Here is a 16,061-nt window from a genome sequence, read left to right on the forward strand (position 1 = left end):
ATATTGGGGAAAAAAGCACATTCTAATTGCCCATTCATAACAGATCTTGAGGACCGATGCCGAAACATTTTTCAAGCCCCTTTATAACAAAATTTGACTGGGGGTGGGGGTAGAACATAGGCGTAAACTTGTATCCGGCCCATGGGCCCGAGCCCCCCCCCCCCCAACATTTTAGAAGAGCCGGCTCGGCCCCCCCAAAAATTCGAGTGGATATGTTTCTCACACTTGGCTCAGAAAAAACTTTTTGACAAAAAATTTCTTTAAATAGTAGAAATCCATCTGCTCGAAATTTTATTTTTTTACTTTTTTTCAGAATCTCAACACACTTGTTCTGTGACAATAGTAGTCTTATCTCCCAATCAATCCAGCATCCATTCATCCTAAATTGCGTCCTCCCAGAGTGGTGCCTGAAGGCACCAGTGTAGATAACTTGGGGGGGGGGGAGGGATCCTTTCTCTTGCTTGCACTGTCGGTAAACTCAAGAGCATCTCTTCCTTCTTTTGTTGAGTGTGACCCTTGGGGATGGGGGCATGATACAACACAAAAAAAGAAAAAAAGTGGGAGGAGGTAAAGTGAACAATGATTAAGCTTATTAACAAGTTCTTCACAACAGAGGCGCTGACATGAAGAAATTAACATTGGGTGGGGAGAGAGCGCTGGAAGTTGCTGGCCGTCCCCTATATACGGGGATGAAATGAAGCACATACGCAGGAAACAGAGGACGCACTGCATTGTTCTTCTGAAAACTATTGGGGGGGGGGGGGCTCAACCACCTTACAAAATTTTTTGGGCTCAAATATCCTCCACTCCTAGGTTCCGGTGCCTTTCAGGGGAATCAAATAAATAATAGTAAAATAAAATTAACACACAAAAAAAAAGAAAATAAGAAATGAATGGAAAATTTCAAAGCCCCCTGAGCCGCGTACCATTGCATTCTAATACTAGGAATATGAAATTTCCTCCTTATAAATCAGGGATTCTCAAACTATCTACGTTAGCAGCACTCTTATATAGAAATTTTAAATACGGTATTTCAATAAATGTTGAAGAGAGGTTAAAAGGTGAAATTTGCGTCCCCCCCCCTCTGGTCCGGCACCCTAGACATTTGACCCCTCCCCCCAGCCCTGTTTCCAGTACTCCAACACTTAGGTAGCCAGGGCCGGAACTAGGGAAGAAGGCAGTTTTCACAGGCGGAATTCTTGTCGGGACTGCTAATTCTGGGGGGGGGGGGGGGGTTGGAAGACGAAAAATATCGTTTCGATCGTTTTTTTTAGTGGAAAGAGGGTGAAAAAATTACATACTCTTCCCTCCCTCCACGACTAAAATGATCCTGTCTCCGTTGGACCGGGCTTTTGGACAGATCTTTCGCGAGGACCCCGATTTTTCACAGGGAAGTGCTGGGTCCGGTGACCGCAAAGAGGGGGTTTTACATACCCTGTTTACGTTCGCAGCACTGTTAGAAATTTTAAATATCTTGCGGCATCACAGTCGATCTCAAGGAGGCATTTCGATGCTTTCCCCCCCCCCCCTTTCCCGACAATAAAATGATCTTCACTCCTAGTTACAGCCCGTCTGTGGCATCTAGTGGCGTGTTTCCCGGGGGGGGGGGGCATTCAGCGAGCTATAAGCACGGCCATGGACTCCCACATACTGGAGAAGGGCTTCTAGCCTGGGATCTTTGGCAGGCTTTTTATTCCATGTATATTTTTTTTTTCATGATAAAGGGGCCGCACCTTCTACAGCTGTCGAAGAGCATTTCAATAGGGTTCAGTTTCGGCTGCTTCAATGCAGGTTTACTGAATACAATCACCATTTCCTAATTAGAAGGACGGGGAGTGTATAGCGTGTCGTTTATGTGGGGAATATGTCACCTGGAGGCATCCGTCCATATGGGGACCCCCCTTCTGATAGTGAAAACTACATACTTCTTGACGCCGCTGGTCAAGGTTTTAAAAGCTTTTGTGCTTAACGGATGGCCATCCGTGAAGGACGCCGACATAGATGATCCTAATTGGAATATAAAGAAATTACGGTGGTGAAGAAAAATCTAGACGAGGTTTGTGATTCTGCAAAATAAGAATAGCTGTGTTTGGAGCCACTTGAAGTAAACTCCTTGTTTTTCCACTGAACCCCCCCCCCCCCACCACAAATGTTGAGATGGACAGTTCCACAGTATTTTATGGTTTGTGTGGACCACATTCGGTTGTGCACGTACAGTATAACCTTCTGTTAGTAAAACATGTTATATTACAAGAAAACGGAAAAGTTCCTCGTGATTCCGCACAGTTTCCTGACAGAAAAAGTAAACAATATTAAATATAGCTACACATTTTTGATAAATTCATGCATTTTAAACATTTTCTTTAATGATAATTTATTCAGAATCTTCAAAAACAATCTAGATTTTGCAGCCCTCTAATAGTTATAATCAATAAAGCGTAGTATAAAATATTTTTTTTCTGTTAGACATATCAATAAATTAATAAAACTTACCATGTTTTATTTTTTTCAATCATATTTAAAATTTATTTAAGAAAAATTTAAACTCCATTTGGCTTGCATACTTGTAAAAGTGACAGTATTTGAATCGAGTTTTTAATAAGAAATTTATGCAACTAAAAAAATTATTATTTTTCTAATTTAAAACCTGATATATGACTCAATATATGAGAGTAAAATAAATCTTAAATAAGTGACATGTAATTTGATTTTGGGGGAAATATACACTGTATCATAAAATATAAATAAATACAGGGCTCGACAAAAATCATTAAAAAATTTAGGCACCAGCCAAATTTTGTAAGAGCCAAGCATGGTTTTTTCACGAGAAAAGTATCTTAAATAATCTTTTTTCAACCTTTCTGGGAATTGATGACCCCCTTCCCAGGGCCGCAACTAGATACTTTGTCATCTGGGGCAATTCGGAATTTTGGCGCCCCTTGCATGTAGAAGAAGCAGTTAAAGGGTGAATTCGACTCACATTCTGGTCCAGCGTCCGGAGCACCAGACCTACCTGCTTTCTCTAGTTGTGGCTCTGCTCCTTTCTATGTTGGAAGACAATTATGAAATCGGAAAATTTTGAGCCATCACTAGATTCTGATTTAGCAATCACATATACAAAATTTTAGGCGCGAATACAGATTTTCCAGTCACCATGGTGACCTGGCACTTGGGGTTTGTCCAACCTTGGAATAAATAAAGATGCATATACTGTTCTGAATATATTTTTTGTATATAGTCATTTTCATGACCCCTCCCAGGGGATTTCGGGATTCATGAGATCTGGGGGATCCTGGGAGGATATACTCAGATTTACGGCATGACTAGATCTGAATAAATTGCCTATGGCGATAGACCGGAGTTGTGCTCGTTTCAATGAGAGAGAGAGAATGAAAGTATATTTTTACTTGGACCGTGATCCAAGTAATCCGAGAATGGGGCTCAAGGGCAAAGGCTACGCCCCCAACAATCAAATAAATTTTTGTTAATTAAATGCTTTTGGGAAATTGGCACCAACTCAAAAATTCTCTGGAAGAAATTCCGTGTCCCCCCCCCCCCCCAAATAGATTGGTTTTCTTGGGTACGCTCATGCTCAGGGGTAGTCCCATTCCAAGGGCGTAGCGAAGAGGAAGACTTGGGGGTCTGGTCCCCTCGTCCGAAATGTGAGAAAATGACCGAAAAAAGGGAAAAAGATGACCAAATCTATTGTTCTGTCACTTTGGTCCCCCCTGCCGAACGAAATTTCTGGCTACGCCCTTGTCACATTCACTTTGGTAACAATACATTAAATGATTGTTATACAGTCGAATATCCTGTTATAACGAACTCCAAGAAACCGGAGAAAACACTTCGTTATAAAGAAATTTCAGATTGTTTGCATTGTTCCTATGTATACTTATTAGAGGGATTAGAAAACCATTCGTTAAAACGATATTTTCGCTGTAACGGTATTCGTTAAAACGGGATTCGCCTGTAATTAGAGCCCGAATTTTCCACTTAAAAAAAATGGCTAAATATGAACTAAAACTGAGAAAATATGTGCTAAAGAACAAATAACCAAGCAAAAAACGCAAATGCGTTTTTAAATGCATCTTTTCTATTTATCTCGGTGCATATTCATTTGCAAAAACATTCTCATGCAAATGATTTCTACATGTATTTTATTTAGGAATTTCTAGTTATTAGTACTGTAGCTGCTCACTAATAGAAAGAAAAAGTTGCTCGAAAAAGAAGCAAACTACACGTGCACACAAGTAACAAAACATGAATAATGTCAAAAATAGGCGGATTTTTCTCCTGAGATTTTACTTCTTTTTACTTGAAAAAAAAGAAATGACAAGCAAATAAAGCACCCGGGCTTCGGGTATGGTCCATGTAGCTAGAAGGTCCTTGGAGTTGAGCAACCAAACTATTTGAAAATGTCGAATTTCCGATTCGATAGACGATTTTCCTGATCCATAAATCCATGGAAGTGAGCATGAATGTAATAAGTTCAGACTTTTAATTGTTCAGTTGGTCATCTAAACCGCTTTGATGATACGAAATTCTATGGAAAACGTCTTATACTCTTAGAGAATCAACTGATTTGAGATCAAAAATCAATTTCACATGACTAGAGTTCCGTTCAATCGTTAATATTAGAACGAAATGATCTCAAAGACGTCCCAATGCAGATAAAGCAGCAATTTTCAATAATTTTATGTTCTTACAGAGCGAAACGTGAAAATTCGTTTATAATGAGAACTACGTTACAGCGAAAACTTTTCTTGTGGTTGTGAGCTGTTGTTATAACGAACTTTTATTGTATTTATGAGCAATATTAATTTGAAAAATTACAAAAATTTAATTAATCTTCCGCACAACTTGAAAATTTGCACTTATTCTGAAAATTATTCAATTACATACATTTATACACACATTAATGCTAAAAAGAGGTGAATTTATATAAATGCAACAAACAGGACTAATCATAACAAATTTATAAATAGTGCAAAAAAAAAAAAATGAATAATTGAATAAATCAAAAATAAAAAGGTCAATTTCCCGTGACCTTTCATTAAATTAAGTTGTATAATAACCAAGAATGGCCACTGAAGCTGTGCTTTCCAAAGTGTGAAATATCGACCCCTGGGGGAAGGGGTCGATGCAATTGTCCAAAGGGTCGATAGAAGCTATGGGTTTAGTATAGGATCCCATGGGTGGGCTTGAGTTGGGAGAAATGAGAAAGAAATTTTTTTTAAAGAAGAGCTATGGAACACAAAAAGTTTGGGAAACTTTTCACTGAAGCAGCGGTTCTCAACCGGTGCTCCGTGTACACTTCCCGGGGGCTCCGCACCCACTCGAAGAAAATAAATCAGTAAATTCGATAAATGAATATAAGAGGAGAGCGTACGGGGCTCCACCATAGAAATTTTACGCCGAATAGAGGCGGCCACTGATGCATATTTGTGTTTGAGTACAGGTGATCATTTGTGGAGATTTTACTGTATTTAGGAAAATGTAATGGAACCCTTTGTATATATCTCCATATCTCCCTATTACGTTTCTGACCTTACTTATTTGTACGAGGTTTTGCTTCAGTTGCTATACATTTCTATACATTATCCCTGTATACAGGGCCTAATTTCTTCATGGGCAAATGAAGCCTTTATAACTTTGAGCCCCCGAAATTCAAACAACATACATTCACTGACCAATTAACATCTTTGACTCTTGTCGCAAGAGCCTCCTAATTCCTGCTTTACCCAGGGCCCTGCTTGTATACACTTCAATTAATCGACGTTTTCACTTCGATTCGAACTCCCAAGTCTTTGGAAAACACCTTTTCTATCAATCGAATCACATAATTTTTCAATTGGTGAAAACGTGTCACTGAAATACAGTGTTTTACGGTTTTCAAAAACCCATCATGAAGAAACGTTTTAAGCGGAAAAACTAAGCGGGATCGACTGTAGTTTCTCATGCATATTTTTTACTGAAAAAGTAATAAAATTTAAGATGATTGACTGGTTCAATCAGGGCTGCAACTAGATGCTTGGTTACCCGGGGCAAGCGCGCATTTTGACGCCCCCCTTGTAATGTTGAAGGAGAGGTTTTAGAATGAAATTTGCACCCCATCCGGTCTAGCGCCCGGGGCACGAGACCCGCCTGCTCCTCCCTAGTTGTGGCCCTGTGTTCAATGGCTTTTGACAGGTACTGAAATAATTATTGAACGGGCTACGGTATGCTGATAGCCAGGGCTGTAACTGGGATTTTTGTCGCCCCCACATTCGATAATTTTGTAACGGTGTTCTGTGAAGGACGTTTTACACAACGTTTAAATAACACTTTTTTTTCTGTTAAATCTTGAAATGAATACCGGAAAATTGCTTGAGACTTTAGCAACAATAATGTTATGATAGTATTATAAGTATATTTCTTCTCAAGCATAAGATTTTGAATCAAAACGACAGATTTTCACAAAATTTCTTTTCGGAAACGTCTGTAAAAAAAAAGTGGGGGGGGGGGGTAATTTTCGGAAAAGTTCGTTTTTCAGTACTGCTTTCGCATTTATACGACGCGTCGTATAAACGAGGTTCCATTAGAGCCTGAGCCCCCCCAACATTTTCAATAAGTTTACGCCTATGATCTTATTTAAATAAATGGCAGATATTCACTTCATCCCATGTCACATTTTCTCACAGGCGAAGAGCTTCTTTACACATTGCGCTCTCATTAAATTTCACTTTTGGGACATAGTACCTATTACCTCTTGGCATACAGAAATGTTTCACGCATTTCCAATTGAGTTTTGTGGTCTTCCAGTTAGTGCCGTCTTAATACATAGCCCCCCACCAGGTTTGAGATTGCCCTGCATTTTCAGAAACTTATAACACATACAGTTGTGACATGATGGCATTGGGTTGTATCATCATTATTGTATATAACTGTCTGAAAGTTTGATGCATAATGGATATGATTATGAGGTTACTTGTTAAATCTCCTTCACTTGAATACACATTTCAGGTCCTGTTGATGTATCCCTTACTGTTCCTTCGTTCCTTCCCATCAAGAGAAAACAGCCTCAGTTTCATTGAACAGGACGCCACAACAAAAAAGAAGATGCAATGGAAGAGCTCATACAAGCACAGAAGGAAACTGCAATAGCCTTCAAAGAAGTGGCCACTTTTATAAACAAACTTTCGTCACAGTTATGTAACATGTTTAAAGAGTTTATTGAAGTATATAAGAAAAAATGAAATTGTGATTTTTTTTTCCTTTTTATTGATTAGGTCACTTTTTAAAATGCTGTTTAATCTCCCACAGGAGACTGGAGGATAATATGCCCTGTTTACGCTTAAATTCAACCATTCATGAAATGCATCGGCTAACAGAGATCAGGAAATGGTATAATAACAGATTGGAAAGTTAAAATGATCAAACATAGGAAAGGATCAAGATCACTAAAAATATTTTAATAAAAACTATTTCCGATATCTTTTTAAAACCAAAATCAATGAATTTCTCACACCTTGATTAAGTAATGAGTCAACTCTCAATTACATTTAGTTTCATTGTGCATTTATTTTTTTCTTTTCTTGCAAAATTTGAGGTATGGCAAGAATTTAACTGCCGGGACAATACATTGCAGCATAAAATATTCGAAACACAAGACATTTTATAAGCAATGCTATATTCAAAAACTGAAAACATCACAATCAAAAATTCACAAAGATAAAACTTGGAAGACAAACGCAACATTTGTGCATGCCCTTCTGATCAATAACGCTTTCCCTCCCTATTTTTGACTGCATTCACACATATAGGTTGGAAAAACACACCCGCAGTCAATGTTTACCACTCAAAAAAAACCACACAGTTCACTGGCAATAGTCATCATTACTGCTGAGCATCCATTACCTCCATGTTGAGATTCAGAAGTTCTGTCCGAAATAATAAAAAAACTATGTAATGATAGTTAAAAAGACTGCATAGAAGCATGTGAATTACTAAAACCTGACATTGTGTCAGACAGAAATCGTTACAAATATCCTGGAATTCAGTAATGGAAAAAAAATTTCTTTACATAAAGGTTGAGAACAGTGTTTAGACAACATACGTGTATTGTACTACAAGAACAAATTCTGTTTGATAGTTTGTATAAAGATATCACACCTTTTCTCCACTTATGTCATTGCATAGTGACAGTTTTCGTGGAACATATAAATGACTACTAAACCAGACATGCACCTCAGCCATATTGCTCTGCGGAACTTCTAGAAAATTGATACATGTTTGAATGTGCGTGTCCGTGTTGTGAACCTAATGTGAAGTTTTTTTCTGTCTAATGCTTATTATAGTGATGCCATGTGGCACCCATGGGCATAAAATCATTGAAAATTTGGAGGGAGGGGGTTAAGGCTCAAATAATGGTGTGTCGTATAAATGCAAAATCATATAACTGGCGTTTTTTTAAAAATTAATCCCCCCCCCCTTTCCACAGACGTTTCCCAAAATACAAAATCATAAAGGATGATTATTGGCAAGAAGTTGAAATGCTCTATTTCTCACCAATTTTGCATTGACGGAGTGAAACTGCTTCCCGTTGACGTAAGAAGGTTCTGGATACTTCTTGTCAAACTTTGATGGTGCCACAACAGGAATGCGTATACAGTCTATGGCACAGATAACTCCCAGTAATTTGAGCTTCTCCCAAAAATTCTCTTGCAGGTCGACATATTGGGACATCTCAGGAAAGGACACATACTTGTGTAGCATCAACGTATCTATGTCCTCAGTAATTGTATGGATAGAGTTTCTCACAGACTGTTCGCACATCCCCAAACAGACGTCTTGGTTCAGGCTTCTTTGCTAGGCACCAGTGGCATGCACATAGAACCTACGCAAAAGTTAAATCAAACATGAGGTGGTAGTTCAAGATATATTGTAAAACTATTATAGTTGTATTTGAATAAACTGATCTTATGGTAAAGCGCTATGAGAAACTTCTGTTAGAAACAAATGCTAACGCATTCACGTAAAATGTAACCACTCCCCAAAAAACACATGCAACACAATGACATATAGTGTGGCTATCGTTCTATCCATTTTGGCCCTAATCTCCAAAAGAAATAAGCGCCTTTATTGTGTCTTCAACACCCAATGTTCTTGCGACACCCAATTAACATTCACTTCTCTTAAATCTTTGTTTATACAGTGTCCTCTTGTTTGTTGTAATGTAATGGTTGCTATTAAATTGGGTCATTATAACTAGCATAGACTGTATATCTCTCACTCATCCCCCAGTGCAAAAGTACAAGGGAAAAACATGCATAAGTGAGAGCAGGGCCGCAACTAGGGGGGGGGGGAAGGGAGCAGCAGATGGGTCCCTTCACTAGACCCGAGGGGGGTGCAAATTTCATTCTGAAACCTCTCCTTCAAAACGTTACAAAGGGGCGTAAAAATACTCGCTTGCCCCGGGTGACCAAGCATCTAGTTGTGGCCCTGAGTGAGAGAGGCATACAAGCGAATAGCATTATCATCCATGCAGTGTGCAATCGCTTCAGTACTCACAAAAATAGGTAAACCATTAAGTGAATATTTCATTGGAACAACTGTGATGGACAAAGGGTGACCTAAACAAAATACAGTAAACTTGTTTAGGGTACTTACTAATTTTACACACACACATATATACACACACAGGCAAGGCTTGACAAGTGGGAAAAATATTTAGGTGCCAGTCCAATTTCTTAGCTGCCCTACAAAATTTGGGAATCACAGGTCTGGGGTTGTCTCAAGAACGCAATGGGTCCTTGTGCCCCCATTCCGCAGGATCCCTACGCTTGGATCTTTGCCGGTCCCCTCCAAAAAAAGGTGAATTTAGAGTGTAAAAGAATGAAAAATGATAGAAATCGTCCCCGGGCCCCTTCAGCCCCACCCTTGTGGGTACCATGCATGGGCCTCAGGCAAAGTTATATTCTGGGACCCCCCCCCCCCTAATTAACTGAAAGGGCCTGTAGCTTATAAATTTTATGCTTTCCTCACGAGATTCATAGCACCAACTCATGAATTTTTCAAAATACTTTTATTTCGAAAGCAATCGTGAACATAAAAAGTATATAGGCCTAAATAGGCTTACGTTAAGTACTTGATTCGTTTTCCATTATTAATAAAAAAACATTCATTCAAAATGAAACACCAGTACAACGAATAATTTCGGAATATCATTATTTTAATTTAAACGTTAATGATTACTTACCTTTCTCTCAACTGTCAGCGGTGTCTCGAGTTCCGACCTATGGGCCAACATCGGCGCAATTCCTCGCACACTTTCCTCGTAGCATTTTTCTTCAACCTAAAAAGGTTCACGAATTCTTTATCCGACAGCTCAAACGCATCCATGACGTATCTATTTCAAAACGGAGCACGTGTAGGCATTTGAGAATCGTAATAATCATTTAACAACACGTAAGTCGACGCCATCGCCATTGTTAAGCCTACTGAAACAATTGTCCTTCCGCTGAACGAGAGATTCCCGGCTCTCGTTCACAATTGTCCCTCCCAGCGATCCGCATTTATCGTTCACGAGGAATATGGTCGCAAAAACTTCCCTTTTATCGCTCATAACGAGAAATCGCTGAGTGAACGATAGAATCGTTACCGGGGACAAGTAGATGGTGAAGCCCCAGGCATTGTATAGAATGCCGGATTTCATACTTTGCCGGTAACATATATAAAACTAGCTGTTACCCGCGACTTCGCTCGCGTGGATTTGGATAATCCGGAAATTCTTCCTTGAGATCCTTTAGGGAGTGAATTTTGAGAAATCCCTTGTTAGCGAATCTTTACATTGTAAAATAAAATACTGACCAAATTTCATATATCCAATAGCAGCATGAGATGACGTACAATTGAATTTCCTACTCAAATCTTATTGGACTGACTCTTGGTCAGTCAGTGTGTTGAAGTTTTATCGATGCTTCTTTCACAGCTTTCTCTTTCAGACCCCTCCTCACGGCCACCTAATACGAACCTGGGTGCCGATGGTCTCATCTTATTGCACAATTATTCCCAATTGAAGTAGGAATATTTGATATACACTGCTTAAACAATTAGGGGAGCAAGCAAAAAAGTGAAGAAAACCGTGCGAGACAGCCACGTATTGGCATACAATGGATAGTACACGCGTATCAATGCGCAATACAGAAAAAAGACGTAAACAAATTTGGAATTAAGCTTTAATTCTTTGAAAATATGGAAAAAACATGAAAAGATGATTTAGGGCAACAATTTGGTTACATGTAAACGATAAAAAAAGGTACTGTTTAGACATGATGCATGAGTTTTAATAGGGCGTGTGGTCTCCTCGAACAGCTAAGACTGCTGCATACCTGTTTGCCATGGATGCGATGAGGTTATCGATCAGACTTTGGGAATACTGTTCCACTCCTCAAGAAGTGCAATCTGCAAGTCTCGCACAGTAACAGGCGGCCTTGGTCGCGCAGCAATGCGTCGTCCAAGGTCAGGAGAGCACGCTGGCCATTCCATACGCTGTATTGTTTCAGCTTCAAGCATGTTCTCCACCAGACGAGCTCTATGCGGTCGGGCATTATCATCCTGGAAAACAAAGGAATCTCCAATGGCTCCAGCGTAAGGGATGACATGAGGTCGCAGTATCTCGTCTGCATACCTTCGGGCCGTCAAAGTGCCATTCCGAATGATATGCAGGTCCGTACGCCCGCCTATGCTGATTCCACCCCATACCATCCAACCAGCTCGTCTGTATTGTGACCTTTCACGAACGAATGCGGGGTTATTTCGAGTGCCCCTGTCCCTCCATACTATTACACGTCGGGTGTCACACTCCAGACTGAATCGGGACTCGTCTGTAAACAGCACTTGGCTCCAATCATGTTGCTCCCAATCTCGATGTTCAGCAGCCCATCTTCTTCGGGCCGCAAGGTGGCGTTGGGTCAACGGAATGCAGACCATTGGCCTACGTGCATAGAGCCCTCCCTCATGAAGCCGATTACGTACTGTTTGGCTGGACACCCTTCGTCCTGTTGCCAAGAGCAACCGTCTTTGCAGCTGCGTAGCATTCTCTGTTCTGTTTCGACGGGCTGTTAACCGTATATACCTGTCATTGATGTTACTTTCTGTTATTCATACGAAGTTTTTTTAACAGCTGGCTGATACGAAGATATATGTAAATTCATCTGCCCTTGCGGGGAGTCGAACCCACGTCTTTTCACTTTCCAGGTGAACGCCCTGGACCACTAGACTACAAAACAAAGGCAACGACTGTCTCGATCTTTCCTTGGAGCTCATGTGCACTGAACGGAACCGTACATGGACGGTCGGACCTAACTCAGGCCAAAGCTCGCAACTGATGACCCTGCCACCAGATGGCGACTTATCCGAGGATAATGTCACTCTCCACTATCAATACCTACTACAGCAGGTGGTGCTCTAGAAGGTGTTGCCACTATCTATACGAAGGTTTTTTAACAGCTGGCTGATGCTAAGATAAATCCAGGAAAGAAAATTCAACTGGTCTTGCTGGAAACCAACCAACTTCCTCTCACTTGCCGGGTGAGCATACTAGACTACAAAGTCACCGAATCCTCTTTCCTTGCAGCTCTTGTGTGCTGAACGCGACCGTAAATGGACGGCCAGACCTAACATGGACTGCTGTCAAAACTTTCGTAGCAGAGAGTGACATCATTTTCGGATAAATTTCCATCTGGTGGCAGTGACAGAAATTGTGAGCTTTGGCCTGACTTAGGTCTGGCTGTTCATGTACGGCCCCATTCAGCACACACAAGCTCTAAGCAAAGAAGGATTCGTTGGCTTTGTGGCCTAGTACGCTAACCCGTCAAGTTAGAGAACGTGGGTTCCCGCAAGGGAACTTGAATTTTCTTTCCTGGATTTATCTTCCAGGTGTCAAAACCCTCGTATTAATAGTGGCGAGAAACATCATATCATCTTCGGCTATATTATCAAAGCCTTTGCAAGTAGGAAAACAAAAGCGTTAGCGGTAGGGGGGGGGACACCAAAATCAAGTGCTTCAGGGCCTCCAAACATCCTAATCCGGCCCTATTAAAGCCCTACACACGCTCAGCTAGATTTACTCAATTAATCTGTTTTATTAATTTTCTCTTTCCCTCTTAGAATGTGCCAGTCTTAAATGGATGGACTTAAATTCTGTTTGGGACATTTTTGCAGTGGAACTGGGAGGTATGAGTAGTGCGACCTACTTGGGACCGTCCTGTATTTCCCGGAACATTCCCGTATTTTCACGTAACTTTTGCTATGCCGACTTTTTTGTAAAAATGTTCTGGTTTGATTATGATAACGACTATAAATAAGAAAATTCATCTCACATATTTGTCATCATTTTATCATAACTCTTTAGCATTCCGTAAAAGAGTTTGCAAAGATGTCATAGTTTTTATTTGGCAAACAACTCAAAAAGATAGAAACAAAATTTTTTTGATTTCATCGATAACTGCTTCCATAAAGATAGCTTGTCTACGGATTTGAAATAATACCAAAAACAAGCGCAATGCTTCTTTCGTTCTTAACTTCACTTTTCACGCGCGAATCTAATTTTTCCATAACGAACAATATAAAAAGTAAAAACTTATCACAGGTGGAGTTCAATCGATGAATACTCTCGAATACCCTTTCTCTTTCAAAAGTTGTTTTCCTAGCATTTCCATAAATTTTGTAACTGTAAGATTTTTCTTTGGCGGACCACAGCAAAAAGCTTCGAAGGCCACATGTGGCCAGTGGGGCATGTGTTGAAAACGCCTTAGCTAAAGCCACCGAAGAACACATGAAAGAAAAAATGAACAAGTGGACAGCATAAGTGAGCGTAAACATTCCAAAAGTGACAGTTGGGGGCCCAGGAACCATTGTCGCTCGACGGTTTTTTTGCCCATTTCAGGCATTTTCCCAGCTCTAACGAACTTTTAAAGTAGCCTACGGTTCAATGCTGGTCCTGTTTGGTATATGTGCAAATTTGGTGATGATCGGCTTCCGGCACAACTTACTAGGTAATAAATAAAAAGTGCTCATGGCGATAGACCTGAGTTGTGCTCAGTTTAAAATAAGTCTAAGTGAGCACGCAAAAGTATCTGTCTCAATATTAGAAAGAATCTGTCTCAATATTAGAAGGGATCTGTCTCAGTATTAGAAAGAATCTGTCTCAGTATTAGAAAGAATCTGTCTCAATATTAGAAGGGATCTGTCTCAGTATTAGAAAGAATCTGTCTCAATATTAGAAGGGGTCTGTCTCAGTATTAGAAAGAATCTGTCTCAATATTAGAAAGGATTCGCTTTACTCTCTACCAACCACACCATAGAAGTTTTCACATCACACAAAGGAGATTAAAGTACCGCATGCATACTCCCTTGAAAACGACTTAAAGATTTCAGGAGCAGCTGATACAGATTACCGATCAAAATCAGCTACAGTAGCCTGCTACAAGACTGTTGGAATTAATAAACATTAACTGCAAGACTATCTTAGATGGTAAAAACAACCCACTCATAACCAAAGGGTATCAAAGGGTGGACGGAGGATCTCAAACGTCAAAAAAAGGCAAGTACGGGCCATCGAGAGAAAACTAAACCGTATGAAGAGGACTAGACAGGATATCCGTGACACTATGGCCTCCTTTCGAAGGGCTCGAGCACTTTTCAAACGAGAAGTAACGCAAACCAAATCCAGCTCCTGGAATAGGCTCTGCACGCAAACTACTACTGCCGGAATACCCCTATAAGACAGTATTTCGGCCCAGGTGAACGCAGATGCAACTTCCAGTGCAGTTGAGCTCCACACCAGAAGATATAGCAGAGCAACATCTAGCAAGCGCTTTTCCAGAAGTGTGTGTATTGTAGCGTAGTGGTGAACTCATTTTTGCCAATGAGATAACAAATCATTATTCTTGATTAAATGATTTTTAATTTTAAATAACAATATATGTACATTCTACATTTTAGTTAAAATACTTTAGTGTCGACCACGTTGGTCGCACATCCATTCACTATCTCGGTTCGTCTCTCTCTGTCTAAGTTCTTATCTCTTGTTAGACGACGGCGTACTACCTCTACAGGAGCAGGTGTTTACAACCGGCAGATGTTTTGTCTGCACCCGCCGGGGCAGTCCACATAAGTTCAAGGGGTAGGATTCGATGGACGTCACAGCTTCCTCCCCCCTTAAAGAAATTTCCATTGGGATTTTCACAATGGAAATTCACAATCTAAATTAACCACAAATAAGCTTATAAGAAGATTGCAATAAAATTATATTAACACTTATATAGGGGTATATTACCACTGAAGTACCATGTCAGGCAAATTGAGGCACAAAAAAATTTAAAAAAAAAAAAACATTGTTCGCGATACATTGCAATTAAATCACAGAAAAGTAAATTTGAAAAATAAAAAAAATAATATGATCCGTAGAATTTTCTGGGTTTATATATAACCGAATTCAAAATAATTTTTGAACAACACACAAAAAAAAACACAATTCTTCATTAAACTCTGCAATTATAATGGAATAATATAACACAAAAAATAACAAGAAAAATTAAAGCATTCATACATAAAATTTTCGAAACATTCAACAAATTGCAAGTCATTCGGGAATATTACGACTTAGCACATCAGCATTCCTATTTTTGCGACCAGGTCTGTGCTGTATCTGAAAGTCATATTGTTGGAGTGACAATGCCCAACGCATCAGACGCTGGTTTGTGCTACAATTCCTCTGTAACCACACGAGAGGATTATGATCAGTGACAATCAAGAATTTTTGACCATCTAGATAATAGTGTAAACGTTTAACAGCAAAAACAATGCTCAGACATTCCTTCTCAGTAGTAGTGTAGTTTCTTTCTGCCTGAGAAAACTTTTTGCTGAGAAAAAGGATAGGATGTTCTTCTCCTGCACTATCCTCTTCAGCTAAAATGACACCCATTCCCATATTTGACGCATCAGTCTGCACAATAAATTGCTTAGAGAAATCTGGTGCATATAGCACTGGTTGACTAATTAACTTGTTTTTCAAA

The 16,061-nt window shown here is 39.8% G+C and overlaps 1 protein-coding gene across 4 annotated transcripts in view; it reads right to left on the reverse strand.

Annotated features, from left to right (window-relative positions):
• LOC149072102 (neural cell adhesion molecule 2-like) overlaps positions 1-16,061 on the reverse strand; it is a 396,536-nt gene that overhangs the window by 290,514 nt on the left and 89,961 nt on the right. The window contains exon 1 of one of the 4 annotated variants that reach the window (XM_089247388.1): positions 8,551-8,984. The exons of the other annotated variants lie outside the window; for them this stretch is intronic. The gene's annotated coding sequence lies outside the window, so the exon portion shown is untranslated. Of the gene's footprint in view, positions 1-8,550; positions 8,985-16,061 lie in introns of those variants that run through there. 4 annotated transcript variants of the gene reach the window in all.

The sequence above is a fragment of the Pholcus phalangioides genome, unplaced genomic scaffold (genome assembly GCF_987345545.1).
Source record: "Pholcus phalangioides strain wild (caught in Gottingen) unplaced genomic scaffold, Ppha-v1.0 ptg000017l_1, whole genome shotgun sequence".
Classification (NCBI taxonomy): Eukaryota; Metazoa; Arthropoda; class Arachnida; order Araneae; family Pholcidae; genus Pholcus; species Pholcus phalangioides.